This window comes from Aulonocara stuartgranti (assembly GCF_965226115.1).
Source record: "Aulonocara stuartgranti genome assembly, chromosome: 14".
In the NCBI taxonomy this organism is placed as follows: Eukaryota; Metazoa; Chordata; class Actinopteri; order Cichliformes; family Cichlidae; genus Aulonocara; species Aulonocara stuartgranti.
In genome coordinates, this window is record NC_138950.1 from 29,532,520 (window position 1) to 29,546,001 (window position 13,482).

Genomic DNA, 13,482 nt, shown 5'->3' on the forward strand with positions numbered 1-13,482 from the left:
AACACAATATTCTACCCAGAACACGTTTGTTAAAATGGTGCTCTCTTAAACAACTGAAGAACACAGACAATAGTTAATGCCGAAATAAATTTAAAACCTGTCTTTTTAATTTTTACCTAAATCATATGCTCAAAACTCTGAAGGGATCTAAATGTTAGCCTAGAACCCAGTCAGCACATCTGCTACTGCCGTTTGCTAGATAGTTTTCAGGCTTCATGTAGCGCCATAATTTTATGCCAACAGTTCACAGACTAAAAATTGTTTTAGGTGTATTTGAGTTAGCAAAAAATTGGACTGAATATTCATATGCAAGCTTTTTTTTAAGGCTATAGTATTTGCCCGCAAACAATAAATTCCAGCGAGCTAAAACAGATGCTATCTCCGAGCAACGTGGCTAATGCCTTACACACTTTTGTCTCAACTCAAAGGAGCCACAGAAGTAAAAAGCTAATAATAATGACTAAAACAATCTCAGAAAAAAATGACTTACCAAGTGTGGCAAACAACTCTGGAGAGCAACATGCTCTGAAATGGCTTTGCTTCAGCTTTGGTTGGAACCTGTGATGCTGGGGGCGGAGCCTGTGAATTTACACTATAAGTGTCATAACCCCTTTAGGGGGTCAAGAGTTAACATTTCCATTGTAACACCTCCAGAGTTGATATCGAAACACTAATTTTTAACACTTGATTTTAACTAATATTATTTTCAGAGTTACATTAAAATAGTCTGACTCTACTTTGAGTAAAATTAACTCTACTTTTGCGTGAAGTCTGCTAACACCAAAACATTTAACACTTTTGAATTTGCTGTGAATTCGCTGAGAACGTCAAGTCTAGTGAGGTGATCGAGAGCGCCTTCCGAGCCCTCAGCGCTGAAAACAAACCCTACGTCACTAAAGAGGAGCTCTACCAGAACCTGACTAAAGAGCAGGCAGACTACTGTCTGTCACACATGAAGCCCTACCTCGACAGCAAGGGCCGCGAGCTGCCGTCAGCTTTCGACTTTGTCGAATTCACTCGCTCGCTCTTTGTCAACTGATCCTTTCCCTTAAAATCCAGAGAAGTTAGAGGGTTGCCTTTGATTTTATGTACATTAGTAATATACAGTTTTTAATATGTGAGAATTAATGTTGTTTTTGGTAGATTTTGATGCCAAGCTCGTGGTTTCCTGTTTGTTTCCACCTCCCTTGGAAAGTTATGCCAAAAAGCTGCAGTTTCCTGTTTAGTCTTCTGCACAAAGTTATATTGTACTATTAATATTTTCATCTGATTCTAAACAAGAAAGCAAATACGCATACTTCTCAAAATGTCAGGCTACTCCTTTGTCTACGAAAAGGGTAATACATGCACATTGATTCCAACACAATTATTAAAAATGACAATTCAGCCCCAGTTGGATCGTTCTCATGTCAAAATGTCAGGCTGGTAAGCTCCTTAAACAACAGGTATGGATAACCATCTAATCTGCACAGGGTCTTAAACAACTGAGAGAAATTCAACAATAAAAGCCTAGTCAATCATTACTCTAGTCTTATCATTCCTCATAAACCTTCATCTGCATCTCAGATTCCTTCTAGTTTAAACTGTTGATTCAGCCAGCATATCAGAGTGGCTGGAAACACTCTCCCTCAAAAATCCAGTCTCTTTACAGATCCTCACAAGGTTTTTCTCACCTTACATATATTATTTATAATAACAACTGTCACAGGAATGATGAGGACAGACACACAACAAAATGTGCTGATGAGTCGGTTATTAGTCAGCCCACAAGGACTGGGTGGAATAAGATTGCCGGCCTGTGGAGGAGGATTTTGTGTCGTGGCGCAACAAGTTCTACATTCTGTCCAATCTTGCAGAAAGTAAGGACACGAGTACTGATTCCACTCAGCTGTCTTCTGCGAAGCAGCTGAAACAGTCACTATACTTAGGCCTTGGTGTTGGAAGGAATTGTTTTAAGATCACCAAGGTTTCTCAAACAGCAACCCTTCATTCTTTTATCCTTCAACGGTTTGACGTGTACTTCTTTACAGGGACAGCCAAGACCAGACTGTTTTTTAGCATAATAAAAGGCAGTAGGTAGGGTCAGTCAAGGACACTTAGAACAAGTAGGTCCATAAATTAACCATGAAAGTCTTTCCTTCAGATTCATTCTCGAGAGAAGCTGGGAGGGGGTAGGGGTGTCATTTTCAGGATGAGCACGAACATTTTAAACATTTTCATATACATTTACCTCCTGACCTCTAAGTCTAGGAGGTTTCACATGTGCCAGATTTGTGTTTTAAAATGGTTTTATTGCCGTTGCTTCTGTTGCCATCGCCACTGTTTTTAATAATTTGTTATGGTCTTGCAGTTTTCTGTGATTATCCCAGATGTACGACTTGTTTCGGTGTATTAAACCCTTGTATTTCCCTTTGGACTCAGAAGGTTTAATTTGATTTGAAGTATCTCAACACTTGTTGTCCCTTAAGAGAAAATCTCATCAAACACTGCTGAGTGGCCGGGATCCTTCTGTTTGAGGGTCCTTGATATGGACAGCAAAAACTAACTTAAGAGCTGTGTCTCTTTGAAGAACACTTTAAAATGGCTATGTTGCTGTTTAACAAGCATCCTGTATTGTCTCATCAAGTCTAGCTGTGTCCTGCAGGGCCATGTGGTGGTTGAAGATTTTTATGATAGAGCAAAATAAATCATGCTATCAGTTGGTAACAGATTACAAACATCATGAAAAACCTTCCTGGTTTCCCAGTGAAAACCCAGTTTGCAAACCAGTAAGCCAGAAGAAGAAAATTAGAGATACCCCTACACAAAACACAAGACATCTCAAAAACCAGATGACGCAGAAGGATTTTTTACACCTAAAGGTCACATTAAATGTTTCCAAAACTCCTGTATTTCCTGTTGCTCCACCTGGCAAGCTTCCTCTTTTTGTGCAACACTTATAAAGTATACAATAATAAAGTAGGATTACTCCCTTAAAAAAACAAAAAATGTAGTTTTTGAAAAAACAAAAACATTTTCAGAGAAGGATACACAAGAGCAGGTAGCCCATTTAGACAGTTACCAATTTTGCTCACTGAAATTTCTACATGGCAGCTACTATTAGCCCTTACACTCCCTGACTACTTTTCTAGATAAACCCATACCTGATCAGCCAATCACGGGGCAGCAACTCAGAGGAGAATGGCCCGCTCCATACTCATAGGGGGGAAACAGCAATTGAGATAACCACTCATTACAACTAAGGTATGCAGAAGAGCATCTTTTCTGAATCTCTGCATAATAACATGCTGAACCTCGAAGCAGACGAGCTACAGCAGCAGAAGACCACAGTGGATGGGACTCCTGTCAGCTAAGAACAGGAAATTGAGGTTACAGTTACTGTAGGAGCTCAACAAAGTTGGACGAAAGCAAATTTGAAAAATATTACCTGGTCTGATAATTGCAAATTTATGCTGCAAGATTTGGACAGTAAGGTCAGAATTTGGCAATCACAACATTCAGGTGCCTGCATGTTGTGATTGCCTACACCAGGGCTGCCCAATCCCAGTCCTCAAGAGCTACTATCCTGCAGCTTTTAGATGCATCCCTACTCCAACACAGCTGAATCAAATGGTTTGATTACCTCTTCAGCATGCCATCATGTTTGGCAAAGGGCTGATAACAAGCCATTCATTTGATTCGGGTGTGTGGGAACAAGGATGCATCTAAAAGCTGCAGGACGGTAGCTCTCGAGGACCGGGATCGGGCACCCCTGGCCTACACTGTCGCCAGATCTTAATCCAGTGGAGCACCATTGGTTGTGTAGGAACCTGAGATTTACATAATGTATTTGCAGCCATAAAATCTGCAATAACTGCCTGATGCTGTCATATCAGTATGGATCCCACTCTGTGAGGAATGTTTCCAGCAGCTTGTTGAATCTGTGTCATGAAAACGTAGCACAGTTCTAAAGCCAAAATGTGGTCCAGTAGGGTCCTAACACGTGTAACAGATGGTGAGGGTAGCTAACTAGTCAAGCTAACTCTCAGTATTAACCGTCTTTTTTTCTACAACTTGATGAATTTATTGTTCTATGAAAATAGACTTGAAACAAAAGTAAAAGCCCCTTAGAATTAATGGAAACATTTGCTCTTTTAGTGCACTGAAGAACAAGGAAATTAGGGCTAACAATCTGACCTTATATTTTCTGTCTTTTTCAACCTAACATTACTTCATTTTATTCTGTGCACATACACAAAAGACTCTTGTTACACAGGTTTAAAGTATATGTTCTGCAAATTTAGTTAAGCTTTAAAATATTCATTTGCTCCAGGTTTCTAGCTCCAGGTGTTTAGCTCAATTCCATTTTTCAATTTAATTCCATTTCATTTATATAGCCCCAAATAACCACAGTCACCTCAAGGTCCTTTGTATTGTAAACTAATGTAAGGTTCTCCTTCCAGTGAGACCTACTGGAACCATTAAAATTCATTCCTTGCAGTTCTGCTCATAGGGTTTTGTAAAAGTAAATGAAAACAAATGGCCATGCAGTTTGTTTAAATGTTCAGTTTTGCTCCTATAATGAGAAACCTTATTTTCCTAGCTAAAGTTGTTCGAATGATGTCATGCATTTAAAATGTTCAGTGAGATTTCTTTGTTTTCTTTTTTTTTTATTATGACTTTGCAGAAAAGAAAATCTGAGACTTCTTATAGGTGTTCAGCGTAGCCAGTGGGAGATTTTAAACATTTTTGCTAACAGAAAGAAATCCTCATTAAGAGATTAAGTGCAGTTACTGTTTAAAACTACAGTCTCTCATGCTGCTTTTCTTGACAACCTTACAAAGTTTTTCCTTCTGCCGCAGCTCCTTCCCTCTGCTCGCTGTCAAACTCTCCTCCTCCCGCTGTTTAACATTTCCGCTTTTATTCACTGACTCACTCGTGTTTCCATTCGTCCTTCTCGCAGTGTTTTTCTTCGCTATCCGCAAATTAATCCCCTTTTTAAACAGCGTTTAACTCTTCTTTGTGAATACCAGCTGAGTGGCTTTCTGTTTTTTTGGGAGGGGTTGCATTCAACAAGCTGATTTTTGTTAAAAATAATGTTTAGGACCATTGTGCTCAACTATGACACTACACAAAGACTAATTAGCTCTAAGGAGGTATACCTAAACTTTGCCATTATTATACATTAGTGTGAGATTTTTTGGGGTGAATGAAAAAAGCAATATGCTTCATATTGCTTGAACAAATTGTGTGAACATATACTGTGTGTGTATGACAGACAACCTTGTCTTTGAGTGTAATGGATGAGACGCTATTGTCTCTAACAAGTACCCAGGGACCCACCCAAGACAGCCCTATTTACCCAGCTCTGCACAGGGGATTGAGAGAGCTATTTTTAGTCTGCAGATTCATTTATTCTCGCTCTCCATACCTCGCTCTTTGGCCTTCTCTCTTTCAGCGATCTGTCTGGTATTCATTCATTCTGCGTCTCTGCCTCTCTGTCTTCATATCTTTCCATTTTTCTCCAGGACCTTTCTTCTCTGGTGTGGTTATCAACTACTCTGACGTGGTGGAGTTAGCGGAGAAGAGACATATTCAATGTCATCCGACAGATGCTTAACTCAGGTTTTTTTTTTACTCAAGTCAGTGACACTGGGTGAGATTGGGCAATGATAAAGAGGAAGTGCCCCCCCACATCACAAAATAAATAGGATAAGGCAGGATTTGAGGCATTTCGATTGATATGACATTGATAGCGATTGATACCAGGTACCTGTGTTTTTCACTGCAATGCAGTGCTGTGCAAGAGAACAAATAATCATAATATTAATTTTAAAAAAACTCTTGCTTCCTTAAATCAAAAGTTTTGATAACAAACCTCATGCAGATCATCTGAATAATAAAAAGAAAGAAGTCTCATTAATGCACTTCCTGTGCCTCAGATGAATGCACTGATACATGTATGTGACAGAAGTGTGATTAAAATGACAAAAATTAAAAAGAATAAAAGACAGACAGGTGAATCTTTCTAGGGATGCATCGTTAGATAACACCAGGGGATGTACCAGTGCTGCAAAAATAAAAGCAATTACAAAGAGCACTGACAGGACACCTTCTCTGAACCCATGTGGAATGACATTTCATTCAGCGAGGGAGTTTGCATTACATATTCTTACTGAAATTGTGCTGATATTCAGGTGTTTGCTGGATCGAATGGCCACAGGCTAATGAACTCACAAAATACGTCATCACCTCACAGACCGGTGACTATGAGCATTGCTGGGATATCCAAACAAAGTGTAATTAACTGCACGAAGCACGGCCGAAGAAAAAGAAGCAAACGCGTTTCAGCCCGTGGCCTTTATCAGTGTCACTCTGCTGCTGGGAGGTAAATACACATAAATGTCTAACGGTGCAGTGAGCCAGAGAACAACACTGACATTTCAGAGGCTAAAGCTACAATATGTAACCTTTTTACTGGCGTGTAGTGTTTTCTTTTGGTGTTAAGATGGTTAATTCCGTGTCGAGCAACAAAGCGTGCTTGTGTGTCTGACACACTGGTTTATTGCACATCTTTTATCTTAGAAGTCAGAGTTCTCGTCACTACCTCTGGCTTCAGCATATTAAATGGCACAGTTACAGTCAGTCAGAAGACGTTTTGGTTGTTTTTTTTTTTCCAGGGTAGCAGACTTATGGCGGCATATTAAACACAATTTTCCTTGACAGGACGATCATAATTTCCCAGGGTGAGAGTCAGCAGCCTTCGAGAGGGCAAGACCTTCACTGGCATGTGTTTAATCTGATGCTTGGGTTAAATGCAGAAATAATTAGGAGAGAGAACCAAAGAGTCAAGTTAAAAAGGAGAAAGATGAGCAGAAGCCAAGGAGAGTCTTGGAGAATGAAGACCATAGCTTGATAAAAGCTTTGAAAGAGTATCTCTGAAAGCATAGGTGGTATAAATGGAAGATGGCTGAAAGCTCTTACAGATTAATTTCACTTCAAGGTTGACATTTTTTCTCTATCATCCACTTCATATATACCCTGTTCTTTAATGTGTGAAAACTACAACAAAATATTTGCTTAAAAAAGTTGTATATTATAGTTACCAACCACTTTGTTAGATAAACCTGTTCAACTGCACATTAATGTATGTACGGTCGGCAAGGTCTGTCATCTCGGTTGTGGGCAAAAGACCTGCAACTGACAAATAACTTGACAGAAACACAGTGCATTGTAGACATATTCAGAGAGAAATAGTCTGCTTCAAACTGATACAAAGGCAACAGTAAATCAAATAGCTACTCTTTACAAGACCATGGCGATGCCATTCCTGTCACCTACGAGCAGAAAACTGAGGCTACAATTACACTAAGAGCTCAAGAAAGTTGGAGAACAGCAGATTAGAAAAGGGTTACCTGGTTTGATGAATCACAATTTATGCCCTATCCACATAAACCATCTCTATCGTTTACACAAAATGATCTAAAAGGAGAAAATATCCAGTGGGCAATGAAAGTGCCTTGCTGATATCAGAGGTCAGAGGACAATGGCTAGACTGTTGACTGTACTCAAATAATGGTTACACCCAGTGTACGCAGAAGAGCTTTTTTGAATGTACAACGTATCAAACCTACAGCTGCAGAAGGCCACACCCGGTGCCACTCCTGTCACCCAAGAACAGAAAACTAAGGCTACAATTCGCACAGACACATTAAAGTTGGAGAATAATAATAAAACATTGCTTGGTCTAATGACTCATAATTTCTGCTGGGATGTTCAGATGGTAGGGCCAGAATTTGGCATATACAACATGAAAGCATGGATCCATCCTTCTTTGTACGACCGGTTCAGGCTGGTGGTGGATCTGATTGTGTGAGGGATATTTACCTGACACACTTTGGACCTGTTAGTACTAACTGAACATTGTTTAAATTCCACAGCCTATCTGGGTATTGTTGATGACCATACCAGATCATCTTTTTATAACCACAGTGTACCCATCATCTGATGGCTGCTTCCAACAGTATGATGCACAATGTCACAAAGCTGAAATCATGTCAAACTGGTTTCTTGAACATTACAATGAGTTCTCTTTACTAAAATAACCCGCAGAGCCACCAGATCTCAGTTCAATAGATCACCTTTGGGATGTGGTTGACTGGGAGATTTGCATAAAGGATGGATCTCAAAAGAATCTTTCCAGCACTATGAAGAGTTAAGGCACCTATGAAGGCCAAACAGATCCAACCCTATACCAGCAAGGTGTACCCAATAAATTGGCTGGTGTATGTAAACTGTCACTATGGTTTAGTCTATGAAATGCAAAGGCAACTGTCTCTACTTTTACAGCAAACTGTCTTTCCTTTAGAGCCAGAGAGCTTCCAGCTTGTGTGTTTGAATATTTTAGTGCCGTTGGGTGAGAGTTCCAGTCTGTCACAAAAACAAGTTGTGAGGGTGATAATCACAGAGTGCATCTTCAGGTGTGTGTTTGCTCTTAAAACAGGGTCTGGAGAGTGTCACACATACACATAGAGGCACACGCGAACACCGAATCCATTTACTTTCTTGTACTCTATCAGCAGAACGGCTAAATGAAAAGGTCATTTACTTCCGCTGCTCCCTCCAGTGCACCAACTCTGTAGATGAAGGAGCCATTATTTTTGAACAAATTTATCTGTTGATTTAGAAATGCAGCAGCGTTTCTTTTTTTGGGATACAAGACATGCCGCTCCCTCCTCCCCTCCTTTCACCCCCCTCTCGCTATCTGTCTCCCCCTCTTATTGATTTTTTTTTTTCAAGATGGCGCTGGAGTGACGGCAGCCTTTCCAAGTATTAATAAAGTTCTATCTTATCTTATAATGAGAGTGTTTCAGGTTGTCTGGCTGGACGGTCTAATCTCCTGCCGGCTGCCAAATTTGTATCTATTCATGTCGCAGTAAGACAGAGAGGGCGAGGCATGATGTTCCCGCAGGAAGCAGCCGGTGACTTGGGCTGCAGTTGCCTCATAATTACTTCTCTCCTGACCTCTACACATATCCGTGCATATCTGGGATGCCTGAAGTCTTCATGGCAAACAGCTGACTAAGCCGTGCATCCATTTCTTAAATCTATATGTGGAGTAGACTTTTGGGACAGCTAATATGGGAAACTAGATTAAACACACAATGGAAAACGTAAGAGTTTTCATCCATACATGCACCCTTTTTCAAGGCTACACTTAGCTTGTTTGCAAATCTAAATTCTAGGCTCCATTCATAAAATACCATCATGGCTTCTTTAGGATCCATTCATGACTTCCTTACTTAACGACAGAGTATATGAGTCAAAAGGAATCACGTTGTCTGTATGTCACCTGTCAATATCAGCCAACATAAGTACTGATCAGGGCTGGAGCTGCCAGGTCTAATATGTGACATTGCAGCAGATTGTGCTGTGTGGTGTAATTCCTTATTACAGGGTTAGGCCTACTCCAATATACATGGTTGATGGATTCTTGTGTACCCTGCCCCCCCCCCCCCCCCCCTCTATAATCAACCATCTTTCTTCCTTTTTTGTGTCCAATTACAGTTGTATTAACCCCATTACACGAACCATCAGTCATGTAATTGTCCAATCAGCACGAAGATCAGGCTCCTTATCAGGTTTCCTAACAAATATTAAGACCAACTGGAAACAGTACAGATTCATGAGCCCTTGGGAGAGGGCTCCATACCAGAGACCTGCACTTCACCCTCTTCCCGGTCCTTCTGTGTCTGTCCGCTGTTCTTTATTTTTATCATCTCAGCTCTCTCCATCGTCCTGATTTCCTCTTTTCATTTCCTTATCTCCTTACTAGGATCAGTCAGTCATGTAAAGATGTTGTCCCCCCTTTTTTTTGTTCCCCAAACACTCTTTTGTGTCCTGGATAGCTCTCCCGTTGACCCGCTTTCCAAATCTAATCTCGAGGGTTTAATCAATAACGGAGATGTATTAAAGCCTTTTTTCTTTTATGGGCCTTTCATTCAGCCTCTGTCACAAAAACACACACATGCACACACACACACACACATGCACGCGTCACTGACATCGTCATTAGATAAACATGATGACTGTGTAGATGTAATTACTGTTGAATTAGCCATAATTAGCACCAGCTAAATCCAAGAAGGATTATAGGCACGCACTGCTGTACAAGAATGGTACAGCTTGTACTAGTTTTGATGTAAATGTAGAGCACAGCATGTCCTATTTTTCTTTGCGAGTTTACAACCTCTTAATCTTAGCTCCAGGTGACAGAGGGCCGAGTTAAGTTACAGTGCACCTAATTCATCCAACAATCACCTTTTTTTGTTTTGCAGTTTAAACAACCACTTTATTGTTGTGGATAGATGAATGGCTATTTCACATGTGACTATCCAGTTCTTGGAAGAGTACCCAGACCTCACAGACCCACACAGCTGTTCCTCCCCAGCAGTATTAAAAGAATCTAACAGTGTGGCAGTCACTGCCCATTTGCTCACTCAGAAATGAATGCTGCACATTATCCATGCTAGCTCAGAGCCAGAGAAATGAATGCAATTTGACCCTGTGATCTCACCTATAACAGCCTGTGTGCTTACTTGATAATGTTGTTTCCCTTTCCTTAAACGTTTATCCAAGTGATAGGCAGGAACCTGTCCTAGCTGATACAGGGTGAAAGGTGAGATACACCAAAGCAGGTCAGCGGTCTTTCACAAGGCTAACACAAAGAGACCACACACTGTCACGCTGCCGATTTAGAACCGCCAGTTAATCCAACATGTATATTTTAGACGGTGCGAGGAAGAAGCACAGCTGCACATGCAAACCTATGCAAAGAAAATTCACATTCTAAGCAATACTGCTTGCAGAGCCTTGTGAGCTACCTAACAGGCCCGCATTTTGTTTTTTTAACCACACTGTAGTTTTTACTCTTTTTTTTTTTACCAGACAATTATTCAGGTATTTAGTTTTTCTTTGACCACAGTTCTTGTTAATTAAAAAAGTGCCTATTCCCAGAATTCTCATCTTGTGTTTATCTTTGCATCTGAGTCACAAAGTTGAATACACAGCAATATTTCCAAAACCTACCAGGGCCTTTAAAAAGTGCCCTAGTTTCTGAAGGAATAACTAGAAATCTCAAAGATTCTTCTTTCAGATTTCCATCCATTGCTTTACAAGATTACATGTTAAATAAAAGTTTCAGTTTTACTGTCTCCCTCATGACAAAGTCAGAGGCTCCGGAGCAGACTTGACAGCTAATAACTGGTGCCAATGCATAATGCTTCCTTTTCTTATATATCTCCATTTTTATCATTTTGTAATTTCTTCCAGTGCCACTGGAGTCTGTGGCAGCCCACAGAACTGTATAAAAAGCCACATTGACTGGGGACTATGAGGACCTCAGTTCTTTTCACCAGGCTTTATATCTGTCTCTTGGACCAAATGTTAAACTTTTATATTTGTTGAATCAAGTCAAGTTCAAAGACTCCAAATATCAGTTTTAAATTGTACGTATCATCTGGCATATTAGGCTAGGAAGGGGAATTCTCATACCTAGCCTTATCATTTTATTAACGCATTCACTTTCTCAGGCAAGAAGTGAACTCATATCTCCGAAACTCTTTAACATATCTAAATATAGTTTTATAGGAGCCGCAAAAAATGACCACTAGAGGGCAGTGCACTGATCAAGAACCAGCTCCCAGTTGAAGGAGACAGACAACCTCTCTACTTTTAAGATTAGGCCTAAACCTTTCCTTTTTGATAGAGCTGGATCGAGTGACCATGAATCCTCCTTTAGTTACACTAGGCATAGGCTCCTGGCACTTCCCATGATGCACTGAGTGTGTCTTCTTCACTCACCTCTTTACAATATAAAGTCATCACTGACGCGTCCAGTGCCGCCTCCTCTCCCCCTGCCTCCATGCACACACGATTCCTTCTCATATTTCCTTCTCTGAGCCACTAGTGTTAACATACATAATCCACCTTAATTTAATTAACTTTAATTGGCTCTAATGAACTTAAACAGAAAGGGAGATCAAAGACAAGGTTCACCCGTTCGCAGTGAGTGCAGATAGGAGGTGTTGTCATAACAACACGATACATATCTACCACTGGAGGAAATTACTAAATGATACCTCCTTGATGGGCACTTTGTGGTCGCAGGCTGACCCTCACTTTGATGATTTGTCAGGAAGCCAACGTTCCTAAAAATAACAAGCAAGCTATTATGTGGTGAGATGTAATTTTAATGTATTATCCAGACTTTCATTCACAAACTCTGACCTTCACACCTCTATTGCTGGTATTAGGTCTAGCTTATAGGGTGGAGCTCTCCTCTAAGGAGTCTGCTGAACAACTGTGTGTTATTCTGTTTTCATAGAGGCTGATTTTAATAGCGCCTTCCTAGAGTATGACACGCCACATTTTCATCCAAACTTTCTATTCACACGTTGTCCCACGCACAGATATTCTCTATGACCTTCCTAATTTATTTCTTTGCTTCCTTCTTTCTGCTGTCCCAATGTGTCCTCTCCCTTCCTGGGCGGTAGCTATCTGATGTGATGCAATCACAGTTTTATTGCCTCAAAGACACAGCCCAGGCTGCAAGGACAACAGCTTCACATCTTTCCCTGCTTTTCTTGCGGACACAAATTCCCTCCATCCCTGCGCACAGGTGTAAATGTAAGGGACAGAAAGATAGGTGCCACTGTGCTGTAGAGACACACAGCAGGGGTTTACACAGAGACCTTAGTCTGGACAAGCTTTTCCTTTTCACAGGTCAGTGGGGGGAAAAGGCAACAGTGTCCTTCCCTGCTCTAGGGTAAAGAGAACAAAGAGAGAGAACAATGAACAATGTCTAAGAAAATGATGGGTGGTTTTTTTTTTTTAAGTCCTTATAAACTCCTCCAGTCTGTATTTCCTTACGACTGACATTCACACATCATCTGCCGACTGTAAGCTAACATACTACATACGCAGGGTGAACACAGCGCTGCGTTGTGTGATCACCGTGCCTGTGGAAAGAATTGGGCTTTTCATGTGTCCTGAAGAACAAGTAGGGCTATGTCTGGGTGTGTCCCAAAATATGGCTAATGGAGATGTGGCTGTGATTTTGCATCTTTTCTTTTTTTTTTGTAATGTGAGCCTCATAAAAAAATGTGTCATCTGCCAACATCAAGGTGCACTGCTGGTTTAACTACAGAAAAGAAAGGAGTAGGACTATTTCTCCATTACATGACCACTTGACACTGCTGCATGAAAGGATGGAGGAGCTACGATAGCTCCATCTAACGAACAAAAGGGAGGGGGCATAGTCATTTCACGTTAAAAAAAAAAGCTAGACATATGCATTTATTGTGTTCCATTGTCTTTTTTGGACTCTAATCTCTCTCCAGAGGAAATAGAGGTAGAAATCGAACTGTGTGGAAAGCTATGCTCACCGCTACACCACCAACTTGATCTTGATCTTAAATTCAACATGAGAGATGTTCATCTCAA

At 40.6% G+C, this 13,482-nt stretch overlaps 1 protein-coding gene across 7 annotated transcripts in view; it reads left to right on the forward strand.

Annotated features, from left to right (window-relative positions):
• The window catches only part of LOC309688196 (rap1 GTPase-activating protein 2-like), a 127,088-nt gene that overhangs the window by 85,450 nt on the left and 28,156 nt on the right, over positions 1-13,482 (forward strand). The window lies entirely within an intron of this gene.